We start from the raw sequence: 6,870 nt of genomic DNA on the forward strand, positions 1-6,870 counted from the left end.
TTGATTGTTATCATTTTCATCCACAGCTGGTTGAAGGATGTTTATGACTCTGTGTCGAACCGCTAACGATAAACTGCTCTGCCATATTTAGGATTGTTGATAATCATTAGGCATTCATTAAAATAGTTTTCTCACAAAATAGTTTTCCCACCCAATGTGTGGTTACAATTTTATCATCCGCAACTGATTGAAGAATGTTTACGACTCTATGTCGAACCGATAACGATAAACTGCTTTGCCATATTTAGGATTGTTGATAATCATTAGGCATTCATTAAAATAGTTTTCTCACAAAATAGTTTACCCACCCAACATGTGGTTACAATCTTACCATACACAACTGTTTGAAGGATGTTTACGACTCTGTGTCGAACCGATAACGATAAACGATAATTTATAGAAATTCATTACAAATACGGAAATATGAAAATATAATTTAGGTGTAGGGTTGATGTGTGTTCATATGTCGAACCGATAAGGATACTCTACTCAGACACATTTACGATTCTTGATAATTATTGTATATTCATTAAAATAGTTTTCTCACACTAGGGTGGTTTCAGAGTTTGATTGTTGTCATTTTCATCAACAGCTGGTTGAAGGATGTTTATGACTCTGTGTCGAACCGCTAACGATAAATTGCTCTGCCATATTTAGGATTGTTGATAATCATTAGGCATTCATTAAAATAGTTTTCTCACAAAATAGTTTTCCCACCCAACGTGTGGTTACAATCTTATCTCATCCACAATTGATTGAAGAATGTTTACGACTCTGTGTCGAACCGATAACGATAAACTGCTTTGCCATATTTAGGATTGTTGATAATCATTAGGCATTCATTAAAATAGTTTTCCCACAAAATAGTTTTGTGTCGTTCTGAAGAGGATGGTCGAAGAGGTTCTTGAATAACAACGGTCTCTATTACATTGGTTTTTTATTATGATACTTTTACTACGCGTACACACAATTAATTTTACAATACATTTCATGGTGTAATTATTTTAACAACAGGTTTATATTTTAAATTTTTAAATCTAAACGGATGCTCGAAAACATCCCGCCAGCAATTCATTGCAACATTGTTGTTGTTGTCCTCCGGTACGTCGACGTCGACAGGCTTGCTAGATTCCATGTGTTTCCTACTGTTGTGGACGTTGTGGTGTTAACACAATGAAATATTTTCTCGTTCTACTCACATTGTGATGCCGATATCCAACTTATATTTAAGTCACAGTGCGTACAATTTCACTTAGCGGTAGATACTCCAAAACACAATCGGGCATATTACGCAATATGCCTTTTTCTCGGGAAATGCGACCCTCGATTCAATTTCCAATTTAACATCTATAGTGCCCAGTTTCAGTGCTGTATTTCTTTTGGAGCAATCAATAACAAATATGGTATTATCCTTAAACGTTGAATAATCGAGTAGAGGTTGCTTTGCTTCGGATGCATCGTGTTTGAAATTGTTAAAAAACTGATTATAGTTGTAATGTGATTCGGTTTAACTATGTTTGGCATAATTCAAACCCTGCCGTTCAGCTGGATAATATTCACCGTTCAACACGACACGTACTTCCTATGCGTTCATATTATCAAAGACGGTCGTATCAACCGAATCATTTTCTCTTTTGTCCGATTAAAAAGCAACAATTACAAATCGTGGACTCTCCACAGCCGTACATATTTTCACACCCCAAATTTCCTTCGTTGATCCAGTTGTTAATTGTGGCAGTTCATGATATTCCCATCTTCTGAATGGTAAAAGTATAGGTTTATCATTTTTTATCTAATCCAGCAGTTTTATTATGTCATTTAGAACAACAATGGGCGCTTTTAGACAAATGTTGTTCATTTTGATGATACCTGCTGAGGTGTGTGCTGTATCTTTCAAGGATTTTGCACACAATAGCATCTAGATCACTTCGAGCTCTGACCAATCTTAAGATGTGTTTACCAAATTGAGCTAGTTTATAGTCGATAAATAGACCAAACAGATGATGCAGTGGTATTCTTAAAATAAACGTTGACTTGTTCTTGGTCGTAACTAGATTGTTTGGGCAACACCATCCTGCCTTACTCAAAATATTGCTATCCATTTGATTGTAACAAAGACATCCTCTAATTGTGGAGACGATTCCCGATGTACGAACAGAGTCCACTTCTTTTCCGTTTAGTTCGTACGTGATATTGTCAAACATAAATGCGCCAGCATTGTTGACCAGTGAAACTTCACCTTCACCTCCGTCTCTTCTCAGCTCCCCTTCAATCACAGATGCCGCCTCGTGCATCAGTACCCAGGAATCCCTCTGGTTTATGGAGATTTCAATAACGTCATTATTATTGAACGATTTTATGTATGGGTAATAGGTGCGAGTTTCCATTTTTTGAATTGTTTCGTCGTACCGTGGTTTGCGGTAGACCTCGAACACCTGGTTGTACGACGACATTGTAACCCAGTGATTGTAAAAGCAATACATTGTCTAGAGACAAACGTTGCTTCTGCCTGCGCTTCTGCTTCAGTTTCTGTTTCTGTTTCTTCTTTTGCTGTTGATAATTATGTTGATTCACACACGATGACGGTTTTTCATATACTGATGGATTTGTACTGTTGTCCGAATTATAGTAATCGAAAGTCAAATCCATTTTACGTGAGCTTTTTCAATTCCAATCGGATAATAATTTCCTCCCCTCGGAAATTAACAGGTTCAAAATTTGATCCAAAATCTGCAGTGGAATGTTTGAAATTTGATTCCTGTTTACTACGGGGAGATAATATGTCTTGGAGTTTCGTCAATCACGTAGCCAGGGTTGCTGTCCAATGCAAATTCGTAGATGGTGTGTGTCGGTCTGTCCTTGTAAAACGCACCCGTGGTAATGTTACAGTCGATATGTAATGTTTTTACCTTTATAATATCCACAGATAAGTCAGATTCGTAAAGTGATCCTGTTTCTAGACGTTTTGCCGAAAAACCCAACAACTCTGCTCTCACAACGTTTCAAATAAGACTGAGTAATAGTAATAACTCACTGCTTATTTAACACAAAATAATAGAAAATGCAACAACAATAACAACAACAACAATTGTGAATGCGTGTGTATGTGTGTGTATGTTGAAAAGATAATGTATGTAAAATACCACTAAATAAAGCTCAATTAAAATTAATGATTTTTCTTTATTATTATTATTATTATTATTATTATTATTATTATTATTATTATTATTATTATTATTATTATTATTATTATTATAGTATGACAAAGTATTCATTGTTTTATATTGTATAAAAATTTCAAGCAGTAACGACCACAGGATGACTCGTTAAACTTCTGCTCATTGTGTACATTGTAATAAATTTGACAATTTTTTCCCATGTATCGAATTATCTCCAGCGGTGGTCGTAAATCCCCGAAACTATCATAATACTTGACTTGATTTCCTCTCTTTGCGTAACAAACCCAGTGAGTTCTGTAATTTGTTGAATCGTCCAGGTTCACGACGACACTTTCGTTTTTCTTAAGACACGAAGGTCCTAATACCCCTAAAATAGGGTATTTTTAATTGTTTGGCAAATTTGATTATTTCATGATTGTAGAGTGCTCGTGCGGGCAATCCTATCGGTAGTTTTTTGGAATCTTTTCCAAGAACAAACCGTACCCTTTTGGGTTTTTTCGTAAGTACAATCCACTACCTTTTTTTCCTATTTGCTCCGTGCTTTGATTGTGTCGTTTTTGTTTATCTAGATTCTTCTTTGCATTTTTCGCGTCGACTATTGTTTTTGCCACACCGGCAGCAACATCCATTAATGCTCCAAGACTCGATAATCCAGCGAGAATTGGCAGTAATGGCAGAATTCCTCCTTGACCCCCAATTCGTTTAGTATTGACTTTGGCCATTTTTATTGCCGCTGCAGCGATTTTTTGTAGTGAATTGCTATCAAGTCTTATGTCGACCGATTTTAAAATCTTTTTATCGATTTTGTCGACTATGTCTTTCTTGAATGAAATTTTTGATTGGTGTTGTGTACGATGGCCCATTCCGAGCTCCCTTTTTATTTTCGTTCCCGTTGTTACAAGCCACGCGGCTGCTGTTTCACCCAAATTAGCGTTCTTGGATTTTACACGGTTCACGCCTCGTTTTTCAAAACAAAGTCTGTCCTGCAGCGATTTATTTTCCTCGTAGGCAATGTCGTGTCGTTTACAGGCTTTGTCCAACTCGTTGATACCTGTATCACCTCTCACAAGTCTTTTTTTCAATTTCGTACCAGGACCACAGTACTAATAAAATGGTAGATGTAATTTAAACGGTATGTTGTCAATAACAGAGTTTAATAAACCATTACCGCGATACTCAATGACTAACATTGAAATGATATTTCAGCACTCTGTACATCATATTTATCACCGATGTTTCCAAACAGTGAGGTAATTGGAAAATAAAAAAATCATTCAAATTTATTTGTAGCCTATATTTTTATTTTTTTTTCTCAATGTAATATAAATAAGTAAAATATTATTTATTTCGTCTTTTTTGCATCGAGGGAGACGGCCATTCCCCTCGCTGTTGCACTTGACGAATTCGCAATGATGCGGAGTCGTTTAGCCTCTATTTGGAGACCCGCAAGTGTCGCCGCAGCCTCAACGGCGCGGCGCTCTGCCGCCTCGGCTTTGGCTACAGCGGCCTTAGCCACCGCCTATGCTGCCACAACCTCCGCGTCCTCCGCTGCCGCATCTGCTTCCGCCTCCCTCCGTAATCTTTGATGACGTTCACCCTCGCGACGTCTAAATGCCTTTCTTTCCCCACGAGTGAGACCATGAGGTGGATACCGGATGATCGGCAGATTCTCCGTCTTTGTGTAAAAATCGGTGTCAAAAAAAGAAGGGCCGCCGCAATCGTCGTCCTAATTTTCCTATATAAGAAAATATATGTTTAAGTAAACTGTAATAATATAATAAGCTAAAAACTCACCTCAATCAAGTTTGTCCTGGGTGCCATATTATCAATGATTTTAAGAATTAAATAAAAATTGTAGACTGACTAATTCTTCAGAATACAAATGGTTTGTTGTTGATTTTATTTATTTTTTATTTATTTATCTATTTGCGTTTATTGATGAATAAATTCATCAAAATTAAACAGGAAGCCTCCGAAGCTAACACCGGAACTCATCGAAAATAACCCTGGTCTTCAATCCCTCGCCAAACTAATGGTGAATTCGTTCTGGGGAAAGTTTGGACAACACTAAAACCAACCCCAAACAACCATCGTCAACGATCCTCAGGAATGCTTTGATCTCCTTGCGCATCCGTCGAAGAATGTCAACAGTATAACTCCTGTTAATGAACAAACTGTTGTAATCAACTGGGAGTACGCCGACGAGGCTGTGGAATCTCTGCCCACTGTGAATGTGGTAATTGCAGCTTTTGTTACAGCACAGGCCCGTTTGAAGTTGTACGAATATCTAGAGATGTTGGATACACGTGTTTTATACTACGATACCGATTCCGTTATCTATGTGTCAAACAACCTTTTTCCAGATCCCCCGACTGGAAAATTCATTGGGGATATGACCGATGAGTTGGAGGTATATGGTATCGGTTCCTACATCACGGAATTTGTTTCGGGCGGACCGAAAAATTTCGCATACTCGGTGTGGTCAACGCGAAGCAATGTATCGAACATGTTTTTAAGGTGAAAGGGATCGCCTTAACATACGGCACTTCTCAGTTGATTAATTTTGAGAAAATTAAACAAGTGATTCTGAAAAAAATAGATCCCATTCGTTTGACGTCGATGAACTTTGTGCGGACAAAAGATCATCGCGTAATAACCAAAGAGGAGACAAAGACATTCAGAATGAATTCAACAAAGAGACTTCATGGATGACAACAGTTCTCGACCATTCGGATACAAGTGATTAAGTGGAAATTAAAATCAAAAAGGTAACTACCATTTTCAATGTTTCCTTTGACATAAAAAATCTGCATATTTATCCCAAATCCTATCACTTATGTCTATTAATTCTTTAAAATTAACTAATCCAACATTACTAATGTAAGGTACATAATTATAATTATTATTATTATTACTTTTATATTTCTGACAAGTATCTAATAATTGGCCAAAACCTCAAGAACAGTGCTAAATTTAAAAGATAATCAAATTTTTCTTTACTTATTTTTTCTTTTAGTTCCTCCAACTCATCCATCCACGTGTTGTTTCTATCAAAATCTGCTGCTCTTGTTGCTGCTGTTACTCTTCCTTTACATCTGTTACGTTTTTTTAAAAACCTTTCTAATTTTTTAACAGTCTTATTTGTTTGGTTTCTAGTTCTAATATTCATGATAATTTTCGCGCGCACCTATATCATGCACTAACACCACCACCACCACCGCCGTCGCTGCTGCTGCTGCTGCTGTTGTTTCGCTGTGCATATTTGACTGCGAATGCAATTAATACGTACCGGAGTACCTTCATACACGTATACCTGTTTATTAAGAGCAATAATCGAGACACGATATATATAGAACAAGTTGACCTCGATATTAAAATCATACTTTCATTTCTTGTTCTACTACTTCATTATAGTTATTTATATTGATCGATCAGATCATTGGCTTTTTGAATACATATCCTTATGTGAAAACAATTGCACGTGTCGGGACCGTCGGTGGCGTCTGGAGTGGACCAGCAACATTCAGTAAAGTGTAATTTCTGTTGATGCTGTTGCTCCGATGACTCCCCATCATCATAATTTGTGAGCAGTGGGGAGGTGATTTAGTTCTAATCAATTGGTTGTGCCGTGAACAATTTTGGTCTGCAGCGGCGGTGGCACTGTGATTATACGTTTCAATTAATATATCTA

At 37.1% G+C, this 6,870-nt stretch overlaps 1 long non-coding RNA gene across 1 annotated transcript; it reads right to left on the reverse strand.

Moving 5' to 3' along the window:
- Nucleotides 1–4,504: 4,504 nt before the first annotated feature.
- On the reverse strand, nt 4,505–5,087 carry LOC126266358 (uncharacterized). Its single transcript, XR_007548763.1, has 2 exons — nt 4,974–5,087; nt 4,505–4,914 (listed from the first exon to the last, which is right to left on the reverse strand). It is a non-coding gene; the product is annotated as an uncharacterized LOC126266358 (long non-coding RNA).
- Nucleotides 5,088–6,870: the final 1,783 nt, after the last annotated feature.

The sequence above is a fragment of the Aethina tumida genome, chromosome 8, assembly GCF_024364675.1.
Source record: "Aethina tumida isolate Nest 87 chromosome 8, icAetTumi1.1, whole genome shotgun sequence".
NCBI lineage: Eukaryota > Metazoa > Arthropoda > Insecta > Coleoptera > Nitidulidae > Aethina > Aethina tumida.